Genomic DNA, 14672 nt, shown 5'->3' with positions numbered 1-14672 from the left:
CCGATGAAATATGTGATGCACACACACTCGATGAAAGCCATTTCACTGACAAACTGTGCTGGAACTGCGCCAGACACTCAACATTTTAGCACAAACTATCCTGTGTGGAATTCGCTGTAAATACTATCGGACGTCTTATTTTCCTATGGGACGCACGTGAGCATTTAAGCACTCTGGCAGTAATTTGTTTGATAAACATTAGCAAGAGAGTTTAGGCATTGCCCGCGATTTGGCGCAAAAAATGTACATTGAAGTAATTTTCATTCCAGTATTCTCTGTGCTTTTTTCGGTAAACAATCAACTGTGCCTGTCTTAGCGCCTATTTCGCAATTCCCGACTCGCCTGCAGATTTCGCTTGTGGCATGTGTATAAATGACTACACATAAATTCACTTCAATGCAGCTGGAGTTAGAAAATAAGGATCGAGAGAAAGAGTGAAAATTCACCCTGAGCCGTTGAATTTTTTAACAATTCAACCCTATTAGTGAGTCGTTTTTTCTCACGCTCATACAGTCATTCACCGTTCTCACTTTGCGCTCCCCAGAGCCCCGCGCGCCCCCTCGCAGTGCCGCCCCCCTTGCGTGCCGTACAAAGTATGTACAAATGTAACCAGTAGTGAATGCGGTGGAAAGGAAGTTGGAAACTCTCACTGAGAGACCATGAAAAATTACAGTCGCGCTAATGCTAATTTTTCACCATCGTGAGCAGAGTGCGAAAAAGAGACGCGAGACAGTGTGCGAAAGGGCGCAAACATTCAGAATCCCTCACAGAGGCGTTTTGACTGAAGTGGAGAGACGAGGAAAGGACAGGATAAGGCGTCGCTTTCGTGATTTTGCAGGAGTTGAGATCTCCAATGCGCAATGTTGGAATGCGTCTTGATCCCGTGAATCAGAAGGTTCAATATTCAAGCCTTGAATCTGTACACCACTTCCTGACACTTCCACAGTTTCTCCACAGAACACTTCAGACACTCCTGAATGCATCAAAAGGCATTTTCCATCGCTTTTTCCACTCCTTCAACTGCTTCTCTTATTGATTTCTGACTTATTTCAATTTAATCTCAGTATTTCCGTCTCAAGAAGTTCGTAAAAATATGATTTTAATGTCCCAGGATTTGTTCATGAACAATTTTCGTCTTGATTTAATTATTTAGTCTTCAGTAAATGTAAAAAAAAATCAGATTCAATTTTGAGGCTATGAATTTGACTTAAAAAAATACTTTAAGCCTAGAAATGAGTAAATTTAGCGAATATCACAATGTTTCCACTAAATAATGAGGTTGAATTTGCCACTTTAAAGCACAAATCGTGAAAATAATTACGCAAAGAGAATTTTAATAGACATTTTTGAGGTTATGGTTGACTTTGTACCTATTTCCGAACTAATTTAAAGTTTTTTGGAACGAAAATGCTCAATTCTGCCAAGAAAAGAGAAAAATTCCCAACTTTAACAGAAACTAGATGATTTTGAGGGTTATTTTTTCACAAGAATCTGTTTTAAATCAATCAAATAACCTCAAAAATTAATCGAATTGATTTTTCTAAGTAAAACAATTTAGATAATGTGTCAATTTGTTCAAATGGAACCTTTTGCAATGTAGATATTCTATATATTTTACCACTTCCAATTCCAAACACTTCCTTTCAAGCTGTACACCACTTCCGAGCATAATATCTGCCCCTTGACTGCAATTAATGCTTCACTCAGTTCTCCAGCACTGTTTATTGATAGAAATCTCTTCGCACGATTACAAAACGGCTGGAACGCAGGGATTCGGCGCGACAAAAGACGTCTCAAGGTAGGATGAGTGGAAAGGGTGAATTACAAACGACTTCTGCTTTGCATAAATATGAAACTTATTTCCGCTTTTTGTTCTCGCGCTCTACAACTTTCTCCCTTTCGCCCCTTAAATCCACCCCCACCGAAATATATCCCGATCCTTGTGCCAAACTTCAAAGGACTCCCCGCTTTGGCCGAGCAAAAATCGAGAGTGAAAAATGCGTATTTTTTTGGCGGATCTCAGACAATCTCCAATGGATTTTGCTACTGTCTCGTGCGGAAATTTGGTGCAATTCGTTTTGCTGAATGAAAATTGAGTTAATTTTCGAAACACTGAGAGGAAAATCCACTGTTACTCGTCATGTTGCTGTTTCACCCCATTTTCCCCTCAATTTTGAGCGACATTCATCATCGATATGACAGACGTTTTAATAAATTCATTTAATTTGCATGCAATGGAGAATCACGATAGTGAGTAAAGAATTAATTTTTTTTGTACATCAGCAGAAGCAAACGTTGCTTCGGAGAACAACAGCGAGAGAAATGTGCATGAGGAAAACAGAGGAAAATATCGTATTGAGGCCATATCAACTGTTAAACTGCCATAATTTACCCCATATAAATGGCGAAGTTTGCAATTCTTTCGCGCTGAATTTATCTAATAGACCAGAGAAGACACAGAATGACCCCTGACCACACATTTATTTATGCAATTGTGTCAGGAAATATTTTTCCTGATGCTCATAAATTTCCCTCCTTTTAATGCTATATTTCTCTTTTTTTTCACTCCACAACCTTTTTTTTTATTCTATAAACAATGTTCACACCCGTGGCAAAAGCGTGTCCGTTCTCAGGCTCAATGGATGCTGTGGAGGAGTGCGAAGGACGAGAGAAGGGACTGTATTTGTGGTTTCCGTGGGTGGTTTTGGGTGAATCACTTTTTCTTCACCGCAACGCCACTTCCAGTGCCATCCGAGGCGCATTTGTGCCACCCCCACCTGGGGGTGGCAAGAGCTTTGTGTTAGATTAATTTCACACAGTGAGAGAAAATAATTACATTTTGTGGATTTAATAGAGTAAAATAACAGTTTAAATTCCAGCAACAGCGATTCTTCGAATACTTGGTGTTTTTCCCACTAATTCTCGTAGCCATAAGAATAACACGGCAGAGAGTTTCTGGTTGTACTCTTGCGGTTAGGATATCATTGTCCTGTGCAAAATTTCGCCAAGGGGCGCACAATTATGGAAATTTCAATCACTCACGGGCAATATTAAAAATTCATGAAGGAAAAAGAAGTCAGAAAATTAACAAACTATTTGATTGATCCATCGTGTTTCCATCCAATGGGGAGATAATACTGCAAATACGATGTACACCACTTCCTGATACTTCCACAATTTCTATTGACAATCACAGATACTCCCAGAACTTTGGCAGTGCTTAAAATATGCATTTTTTGTTTCATTCTCCTTTTCTGAACTTTATAGATTTTTAATTTTAATGTTATGCTGTCTGTAAATGCAAATCTTAACAACTTAGACGCAAAAATGAAATGATTCTGAAGGTTCTTTAGTGACAAAGTTTGTCTGAAATGCATAACATAACCTAGAAAAATGTAAAGAACAATTGTTTTTCTCCAAGTATTGCGTTAATTTCTTTTGAAGGTGATTTCCAAATACTTCCATTGATATGTACACCACTTCTGACCACAATATCTCCCCCTTGCTTATATCATAAAGTTTGTTAACTTGCAACCCCCGAACTTTACCATTTCGGTTGCGACTGTAAAATGTAAATAGAAATAATCTCACATTTCAACTGAGAATGTCTCAATTTGTACCATTTGGAGAATTTCTGCTAAATATTCCTCGACTCCCGAAATTGTAATGGAGTCACGAAGGCTCAGAATGCAATTATTCTACTTATTTATTGCCAAGAAATTCGTCATCCACTTTTATTTCATTCCACCTCACGTGAAGTATGAAAATGCCCGAGATAGGGTGAGAAAGTAAATTGATCTCATTGTGAAAATTGTGGGGTGAAATTGCAATTTTCTCCAATTACTTTCACCCAATTGGGGATTCTCGCATTGTTTCTGTGTTTTTGGATGCCGCACTGAAAATTTAATCTCATGGGGAATCTTTTGCGTCAAAAGAGCATCGTCAGTGATTCTCTCCCCATTTCCTCCCCCTCACACACTCTCTCTCTCTCACTCACTTGGTCTGCCTGTTCTGTGGAGAATTAGTAAATCAAACACAAATCGAATGTCTCAGGGTTTTTCTTCACGTAGGACAATTATTGAAATGGGTGGAATTGTTCTTTTCTCGCTTCTTTTGGGTTGGATTTCAATTAAAACAAATGGCATGTGTTCAGCAAAAGTGGACGAGGGAAAAGTGCAACAATTTCTTCTCCAATTTACTTTTCTTCTCCCAAAGCTTCCATTTTCTCTCGCAATTAACTCCATGTCTTCTTCTGCCTCGACAATGTACAAGGATTTTTCCTTTCTCTCTCTCCCGCCTGCGTCGCTCACTCCTCGGGAGGAAAACATCGCAGAATTAACGTGAAAAATCGAATAAATTACACCACAATACATCCAATACATTCTGGTTTAGCGTAACTCAAGAAGCGATGCATATTATATCATGTCAGGGGGACTGTGGCATAGGAGAGAAAGCATACCGTGCACCCCACTTAATTTATACTTGCTTCCTGTCTTTGGGGGTGGCTAAAGGAGTGCGGTGCATTTTGTACACCAGCGGCGACGTCGCACAGGAAATGAATAAAGTTTCCTAGTTTTCACGAAACATCACCGTGAAGACATTTGTGGAGATTATTCCGCGGCAAAAGGGGGCGCAATTGCGGCTGAGCGCTCGAGTTGGAATATGCGTAATTTGGTGGTATTTATGAAAATTATGCCATTGAATACACAATTTTCACATTCATTTGTACCACATTTCGCTCGCACAGCGCACGGAAAAATATCCATGGCGATATTTACAATTCTGCACTTCAGCCATGAGGGTGAGATGAGTTCATCCCTTTCGTCACACATTCGCTCGTTGGCGGCTTTCGGTTGAGAAAAGCGCGAGTCGTCAAGCTATCGTATTTCAAACGCCTTCTCGTGCAACCGAAAATATCAACACAGGTCGCAAGAATATACACTTCCGCAGTTCACATCGCGGGGTTTCATATTTCACAATCCAGCAAATCAGATTTGGGGTTAATCTGTTCACCAAGTAAAAGGATATTTCCTTTCTTCTCAGTCCCGCCCTGTCTGCAAGTCAATGGCGAGAAGGTGGAAATGAAAATTTAAAAGGGCACAGTGTTTTTTCCACCTTGTTTTCGCTTTTCTTCTCCTCTCGGCAGCCGTATTTTGTGGTGTGAGAGCAGAAGAGTGCGAGATGTACGGAAAATGTGATAAATATTCTATTTGAATTGAGAAGAAAAGGTGAAAAGAATATTTTACAGATCAAATAAAATTCTGGGAAATATTTACATTTTTAAAAATACATCTTTTTAATTGTCATATCAAGTCATTTCGTTCGTAGATTTGAAGCAATTTGTTCGAAGACTTTTCTGCTTATTAGGGACATCAGGTGGAGAATGAAAAGGTGAGTGCAATAAAGTGACTGTAAACATTGAGACCAGCGATTGCTGCCAAGTGCACATTCTCCCCTTGGGAATTGGTGATTCAGGCCTCATCCGCCATTACGCGATATAAAATGGCATTTAGATGAAATTTCGAAGAAATCCCATTTGGTAATTCCATTCACTGGGAACAATGCGCGAAGATTGGATGAAGGATCTTTTGTATGCAAACTTTTCCCATTCGCGATGTGAGATGCTAAAGCGCGCGACTTCACTACTTTCAAGACACTCTCTCTCTCTTCGTCTTCCACCTTGTTTTTCAGCGCATCACCAACCGCTCTTTATCCATGGAAATTTTATGCGGTTAAATTTTTGACATACACTCCCCATTCAAAAGAAGTTTAGAATTCAATCGATTTATTATTCATGGCTTTTTAACAAGATTCTTTGCCTCTTTTGCGCGCCCTCTGCAATATTGGGATATGAGATGTGTGTGCGAAGAAAAGCCACGGGAACATTTTCGCCGTCATCGGAAATCGTGCATGGAATTGTTTAACGATAGAGTCTTTTGCAATAGTCAGACCCTCAGATTCCATACAATACGCGACAGCATTGTCACCAGGTGGAAATGCAGAACAAATAGTAATTGAGGTGGGAAATTATGTGAAAATCCCAATTATGGTTTCCCCTAAAGTGAAGAACTCGAAGAACTCCCCTTCGAATTCACCACCGAAACCCAAAATGTGTTCTCAATACGCGCTTGAGAATGTCATATTGAGTGCCGTAATAATGCCGAAATAAACAGTATAAAGACATGGTTTTATGTCAATCAAATTGACAGTCAATTATTTTCGAGACAACTCGGTGTATGTTCCATCTGGATTTGTTTACTTTCAATTATTTGCCATAACATTAAATTACATTGGAACGCGCAATGATTTATGGTTGATTTCCATCCTCTTTCTTCCCATTTACAAATTGACTGTGTCACAAAAAGCATGACTCTTGGCATGAGCTGAAAATCTATAATGACATCGCGTTGTCTAATGAGACCCTCCGCGGTTTCCTTACAGCATGTCCCAATTTTCAGAGATGTTCCTCCGTCGATGTGATCTCTCTTCAGAGGTCAAAAATTAATAAATTGTACGTAAATACTTGGAAATTTGTCAAATTATGCGAAGAAACCTCAAAGATACAGTTTCATGTCTTTGCATGGTCCAATTATGAGTGATATTTTTCCCACATTTTTGTGTAAATATTCAATCAGCGGAGAGAATGTCCTGAAGCACAGGAGTGAACACTTGCAATGATAGTGGGCATATATAGAGAAATGCCTCAATGCATGCTGTCTTAATTGACAATTTCTTTGTTGCGCAGGAAGAGAGAGGATGTGTTCTCATGGGAGAATGCTGTGCCAAAGTGATTTTAAATTGAAAATAATAAGTGGAAAATAGACACATTTAATATTCCATGTGCGAGATCTTGAGTTTGCGATAATGTGGTTTCCTGATTGTCACACTCTTGTCACATACACCCACACCCGCGGGCGGCACGTGAATGCGCCTCCAGCGGAAGGATATGGAGGAAGTTTGAGCATAAACCATTGCAACATGGATGGTTTGCCATGACACTGGCTTCATGCGATAGGGCGCCTGGTGGAATTGAATATATAGTGCAAACTAAAAGTGTTATTGTTGCAGTAAAACTGCTGTTCTATGCAATTGAATTCGCCTCTTTCAAGACTTGTCACGACACTTCTGACTCGAGATGCCTTTTCACATGTGCTATTTCTAAGAGACTTCTCCATTGATAGCGCAACTGAAATGAGCTATTCTTGTGGCAGTCTCTTCCAGAGCACATGAGATTAAATCTCAACATTTTAATCAGTCGGTAAGTGAGTTCGAGTGTGAGAAAAACCATTGAATTAACTCTATCCTTAACTGTTAATGCTTCGAGACTCCTTCGGTTAATTTCTCAACTCGATAACACCAAGATTTCGTATTATAAAAGCTCAATTGTTGATCTCAATGTGTGAGAAATTCTTAACAGTAATTTTTCATGACAAATGGAGCGATTCCCACTCAAACATAGGAATGTTAAACGTAAAACATGTAAAAGTTTAACTTACCAAATGAATAAGGAAGAAAAGCCCTTGGAATTCTCACTGAAACAGTGTTAAAGGCTTTAAAGCAAAGAAATTGGTAAAATTTGGCAGAATTATTAAAATTGTTTTAAAGATTATTTACAATAACACATCAGACAGTCTTATCACGTGTGGTGAATTTTTACCACAATCACCATTTTAAGCCCTAAATGTGTGACTCCGAATAACAAATGACTGTGTTAACCTAGTATAACACATATCTAGTTACACTTTTAACATTTCTAGCTTGACTGAGAATCGCTCTTAAAGTTTGAATATTTTCACATGTGATACACTGGAATAAAACATCTCTCTTCCTAACGCTCTGCCCTTTGAATATTTCATTTCACATCTCGTGATCTCGTGATGATTTGCAGCCGAGTATTTTTTCCACTGTCAGTAATCCAATTGTGGTGAGAAGAAGACAAATATCCGAACTACGATAAAATTGGCGCACGCATTGGCCAGGATAATTGACCTTATGCCTTAGAGACTCGCACGCTTGCAGTTGAAGAGCTCCGGACACGCAGGAGTCAAGGCTATGCATCAATATATCTTATTTAAGAATCCTCACAAGGGGACTCGGCGCTCCGCCCAGCCATTGGATATTCCGTGCTCGTCGCTGATTCCCAGCCAGAAGACACACACATTACTTGGCTGATGGTGTATGTGATTTTGAGTAAACAGGCTTTATGGCTCAACTGTGACAAGAGATGCTTTTTGCCCGGCACTCTTTCGCCTCACCCAAACCCCACCGGGACGTGGCCGCCCACCCATCAATAGGTTACAATGATGAGGATGATGATGGGCATCTTCTCGTTGACCCGCATGCAGCGAAATCACAATATTTCTACGGACGTGATGGGAGTTTAAATTGCCAAATTAGATAGAAAATGGATCTGAAAGGAATTATATAGACTCTGCCATTGTCTGCTTCCTCTATCGGATGTTAAATTACGTGGACATTTCCGATATATCAGGCGTAGAACTTGTGTCACCGACCAATTTTTATACATGTACATTAAGAGATTTGGGGAAAATGGAATCAGTCTTCCAGCATGTGAGAAAAATATTCCATATCAATCTGGTTTTGGGCAGAAAAGGCTCTCTCTCTCTCTCTCTGGCACTCATTTCCGTGCGGAATTGAGCTTAAGAGCATCTCAAGTGTGACACGAAATTGCGAGTGACAAAGGCCCGAGGACGAGGGTAACTTCTTTGACTGTTGCGCGCTGATGCCTCGGCAATGCGGTGCTCAGGGTCTGTATAATCACGATAAGTGGTTGAGCAAAAGTTTTGCCCATTAACCCCGTCACATCACAGACAATTTACGAATTTTGCGCACAAAGAAACTCCGTGGCATTTGTACATATTTTATTGCTGGTGATAATTGATTTATGATATTAATATATTAATTATCTATGGTGGCGAAAAAAGCCACTGATGGTGGAAAAGTTTCACTGGGTGCAAAAGGCAAAAGTTTCTCTCTCCCTGAGAGAGCTTTTTCGGGGTGCGGGAGCTAAAAGAGGCAAAACGAAGTGTGAAAAGTTAACTTTTACATTCGCTTAGTTGGGTGTTTATTCCTCTCTCTCCCTCTCTCTGTCTCTCTCTCGTGCTTCAGCGGCCTGAAGATGATATAATTGAGAGGAATCTTTGACCGAATAAATCACGACCCTCCAAGGCATATCCATTACGGCGCTGAGTCCTGGCTGACGGACTCTATCATCAGCATTCATGGCCGCCTATTTAGCCCGGGTCTCAGTGGTTCGGTGTGCAGTAGACAAAGTCTCCGAGCAATTATTATCATCAACTCCCACCCATATTTGATATCTATTGGTGTCTCGAGGCTCCTTTCCTCACCATGAGCTCTGCTATGGAGAACAATAGAATTTTCCACTTTATTATTTCGCAATATTATTTATGTTGAGAAATTCATTTTCTCGTTGAAACTTATGGGAAAGCTCTTGTGTGCATTATTCTGTCGTGTCCTTTTGTGGGGGATGCTATGAAGATGGGGACAGCACTTTTGTCTGTGTGACTCCCTGTGTGGTGCACACTACAATTGAAAGTATCTCGCCCACCTCCTCGCCCAGCCATTCAGTCTCAAGCGGATGCGGATGACAACAGAAGCAAGAGTATTCCCGTCTCTTGTTGATATGGCATAAGGTTAAAATTGTCTACAAAAGACTGTTGCTTCTCCACCATCTTACGGAATTCATCCATTCAGGCCACGGTGAAAGTTCCCCCCACTCGCATTGTTGTACATTCACAGCATTATCCCAGGCATATGCATTATTATTCCTCGAGCACCGCACTGTCTTCATGCTGATTTTCAATATTGTCTGTTGACAAGAACAGATATCAACAATTGAGAGGGAGAGATCCGACACAATGATCCTATCCATTCTCCCGGTCTTATTAATTTTCCCTCTGGAACTCGCTCTCGAAGATGATGGCCTTTCCAATTGCACCTTCCCGCCGAATTTAAAGACTATTGACTGTCTGCTATTTTGATAGGCCATTCATACGGATCAACTCTATAGTGTCTGCTGAGTGATTTCACTTTGTTCTCTACAACTGTGGAAAGTTCCAAGATCACCATGTTAGCCTCTGAACTCCATTTAATAGGTTTCGTTGGAATTTCAATGACACTCTGGCCGTTTTAAATCCGATTTGAGACTCCTTGTGATTATTCAAGCATTTCTTCATTTTTTCTCAGTTTTATTATTACAATTTTTTAAAAAGTATTTAATTATTCTTTGAATTGTAATTTGCAATTTTACAACATTTTTTTATCTTAGATTATATTCAAATATATGTTGATTTATTTAAATATTTGGACCGATAATATTTGATTTTTGATTATTTTGCAATTTGACAGGAAAAATTTATTTTTTTGATAATTTTTCTTCAAAATTTAGTTTTTTTTTTAAATTTTTGCCCAAAAAAGTATTAATCAATAATTAAATATTTAGGACCATTAAAATCCCTCAAAAATTGCCGTTTGATTTGTAACTTGGTTTTACATCTCGAAAGCGCTTTCTGTGTTAATTTGCGATGTTTTCTCCCATTTTTAGGCTTTGTTTCTATGAAGTTGCAATTTATACACTTGCATCCCGAAGAGAAACGATCAATTTTTTTTACTCACTGGAAAAGAGTTGCAAGGATTGAAAGTTATGATGATTTATGAATGTTATATGATTCTCCTCGGGTTTGTCACAAACAAGCGTCAAGCTTTAGTGCAATTTAAATAAGCTCCACACACATTGCATGAATGAAAAATATTGATGGTGAGATGAAAAGTCTGAGTAAATCCCGCAGATAAATACACACCACGTCAAATCAGTGTGACGGAACAGAGATGGATATTCTTAATCGGTTAGCATTTTAACGAGATTATGTGATTTACACTGAGTTGTCCCCATAACAACACACTCGCCCAGTCACATTTAGCGGTGGGGCTTTGCCGAGGGAATACAGTATGAAATCCATCCATTTATCCCATAGTCCTCGGCTCTTTTTATCCATACCATTATATCGCCGCCCATGCAGCGTAAAATCACTGGCATATCGTCGAGTCAACTCATTCGTTTTCATTCGTATGTGATTTGGAATTCAAAAAGTACGTTTTCCAGGATAAATTGAGTTTTGTCCGGGCTGCTTTTTATATGCTGTCGCCTCTCCCAACCCACGGAATGTCTCTCGATTGTACTTTTGACTGTGCACCACGGACTGTATGGCGTTGTGCAAGAGATGAGCGCTCGTGCTGAGTGAATTGCGAGTGTGCTGTTAGGAATTCACAGATACTGCAAATGACATCCATTCCGAATTATACTCTTCTGCTCGGTCAATTTGTGCCCATGAGATCACAACTCTCGCGAAGGCGGTCAGGACTCTCTCTCGGGGGATGTTGAGAAGATTTGGGAAAGGAAAAAAGGCATCTGCTATTGAAAGTGACGATGTATGAAGAGAGTTACATTGTCGCAATCGCCGTTCAACCCGGGCCTTTTGTGACATGTCTAGTCTAAGCAAATTACACTCGATAAATTTCCCTACTGTTATTCTTTTCTAGTGTGTTTGGCATCGTTGAGTCGTATTTAGTCTCCATCTACTCAATCCTTTCTGGGGTGCATGGGCAAAAAAGCAAAGACTACAGGCGAAGAAGTTCTCATCTCTCAAGTATTTGTTGAAGGCAACTCACACTAAAGCCCTCTAGTTGGATTTTTCTTGCGCTACGGGTGAAGCGGAGTCTGTGAAATATGAGTTATTTCGAAAATTTCCCGAGGGGACACTCAGCACACATTTTTATTTCTCCTCTCTTTTTTCCTCGTTTCACCCTCCCGAAGAACTATTATTCTTTCCATTTTCCATCCATTTTCACCCGCCCAGCGGAGCGAATCACCAGCCAAAGTATATCTTTGTTCTCATCATGAGACTCATAGACTTCAACCCACTCTTGGTGCACAAGAGATAAAAGTATGAGGGGAAAATATCACTCAATGATGCATTAAATTTCTACCCTCCTTAAAGTTGCCCTCATTCTGTCGCATTGCACTCTCTTATTTATCAATATTTTTCTCCACCTTTTCCAGACATTTATTCTTCTTCACCTCACAAATATGTGACCTTAAGCTGGGAAATAATTATCCACAATAATTCACTATTCTGCACAACTTCAAATGAGGTCAAAGTCAAGACGTGTCAATTAATAAATCTGGATCGCATGGATAATTTCTGAATTCTCCGCAAGCGAAACGTCAGTTGATTGAGAGCGCTTTCTGCAGTGTCTGTGGAATGCTCATATAATTAATCTGCAGGCTTATTGTACAGCCAAGGTTTCCCAATTACCACTCAAAATCTGATACAGTTTGATGCAATTCATACTGTGACAAACAGGCCATATCTCCGATCGGTGACGAGAGAAAGGAGGGTGAATGACGCCGCAACAGCCACAAGAATATCCAACCCATGGAGAGCCAAAATAATCAATAAATTTTCAATAAATATCAATGTGGAGCGCAAACCATCAATTGATCTCAATTTCATACAGATGACGTGAGTGTTTTCCATAAAATCCCTCAACCTCCTTGTGCCCTCCGCACCCCGTCTGTGATGGTGATAAATGAAAATTTTTAGCTCTAAATTCATTTTCTGTGTCACCAAAGTGAACACTCAATCGATTGGACGGGAGATTGGAGCGATAATTTTCATTTTAGATGTAACCATAAAGAAGAAAATCATACTTTGTCAATTCTAGCAAACTCTGATGACTTTTGGCCGTTTTCTCTTGTGGCATTTCTTTGTCACGCCAGACACATTGCGAGTGAGAAATGCAGAGAAACAAATTAATTATACCGATGGTGGCGAGAAATGCGAGAGGAAAATTACTGTGTGCTTTCCCCGTGACTTTGTGTGTAAAAAGCCAAAGATGAAAGAATTGCGGTGTGAATACTGGAATCGCAATTGGACGCATGGGTCGCAATTGATAAGGGGAAAAAAGGAAAAATCAAGCAGAAAGACAAAAACGCCTGCTTTCCTCGAATGGAAATTTGTCTCGTGGTGAAAACACACAACATTCCTCGAACAACACAAACACGGCGCGGCATTGAAAAAGCTCTCTGACGAACCCCTTCAACTATGCATTGTAAAAATGTACACACGCCTGTGCTGCATCTCGGCACTTTCATCCCCACTGCATGGAATATGCATTAAATATCACTTAACACGGGCAATAAAATTCCCTACCCTCTTGCCCTCAATCCAGAGGGCTTTTTGCAAAATTGGCTTGAGTGAGGAGTTCCTGGCAGGGAAACATTGTTAATACAACTGACATTTGCATATATCGCGTTGCAATTTTACGCAATAATCATCAAATTTAAATTTATTAATTGAATATAGTTGGAAGATATATTAATTAAAATTGGAATGAAAAGGTAATTGAATATCAATTTTAATTATCACCAATATCGCCGCCCAACAGACGTTATATGTGAAAATATCCATCGAGCACCGCTTGTTAATATTTGTAGAAAATTGAAACACACTTTCCACCATGCAAATGAGGTTAGTTAATTGTTCAGAAATGAAGGGGTTTTTAGTGGGCGGAAATTCAGGCTGCAGGCGAAAAGTGGTGAACGCTTGTTATTATTATTATATCTGCAAATGCATCAAATTAATCAGTGAGAGTGGGAGAGAGAGGGGAAAAAATCGTTGCAGTCAATGTTGCGAATATAATTAACATTCATGTGGAAGCATTAATGAGGCTTCTGTAAAAATTTCCACACATGGACAAGCAAATCCTTGCCATTGCCAAGCAGAGCAACTCTCTGTTGTTCCAATTTAATCTGCAATTCATTAGAAAGACAATAATTATTCATCACCACATAAAACATGATGATGTTTTCCACTTGAGCTGAAACTTGTGCTTCCCGCTGAAGAGCCTCAGAACCTAGGAGAGAGAGGGGAAGAGACCCTTTTTGCCCGCAATTCTCATGAGATGACGCGTCTGGGGCGCACGAGGAGATGGAATTGTGATGTAATACTTCAAGACGCGTTATGAAATGAAAATTTAATTGAATGACCGAAGAGTCTTAAGCGGTTAATGCTGACGCAATTTTAATTAGGTTAATTTTGGCATCATCACTCACTTGAGCGCCTAAGCAAGAGAGGCTTTAATCGGCGCTGTCCAAAGTGGGGATTAAGCCAGAGATCGCGGAAGAGAGTCACGAAAAGTGACACTCAAGCTGTGAAATTATACGCTATGAGATATGCAAGAGAGTGACTTTGAAAAGAAAACCCGCAAATCAATTTCCATCTCTCTGTGAGTAAATTTTCAAAAAATAAAATTCCATTTCCGAAAAGAAGAAAACAGCACAGCAATTCCTAATCAATCTGTGCACGAGAGATTCTCTGAATATTGGATTAATTATTTATTCTAAATTCCCAAGTTAATTCACTTAGAGAGACTGTGAGTAATTAAGATGTGTTGATTGAGACTTACAATTTGCTCTTTTTCCGTGTCTCTTTATCTCAGTGCCGCAAAGTGAGTGTTTTCACACGTTGTAAAATTATTCACTCTATCGCATTCCGCACTCAATCTCGTTCGTTTTCCCCCAAACTCAAGATCACACCAATTTGAGGCGGAGAAACTTTCCTGCGAGGAAG

This window comes from Phlebotomus argentipes, unplaced genomic scaffold (genome assembly GCF_947086385.1).
Source record: "Phlebotomus argentipes unplaced genomic scaffold, Phlebotomus argentipes genome assembly scaffold_18, whole genome shotgun sequence".
Classification (NCBI taxonomy): Eukaryota; Metazoa; Arthropoda; class Insecta; order Diptera; family Psychodidae; genus Phlebotomus; species Phlebotomus argentipes.
The sequence above is the reverse complement of the archived record's forward strand: the minus strand, read 5'-3'. Positions refer to the sequence as shown.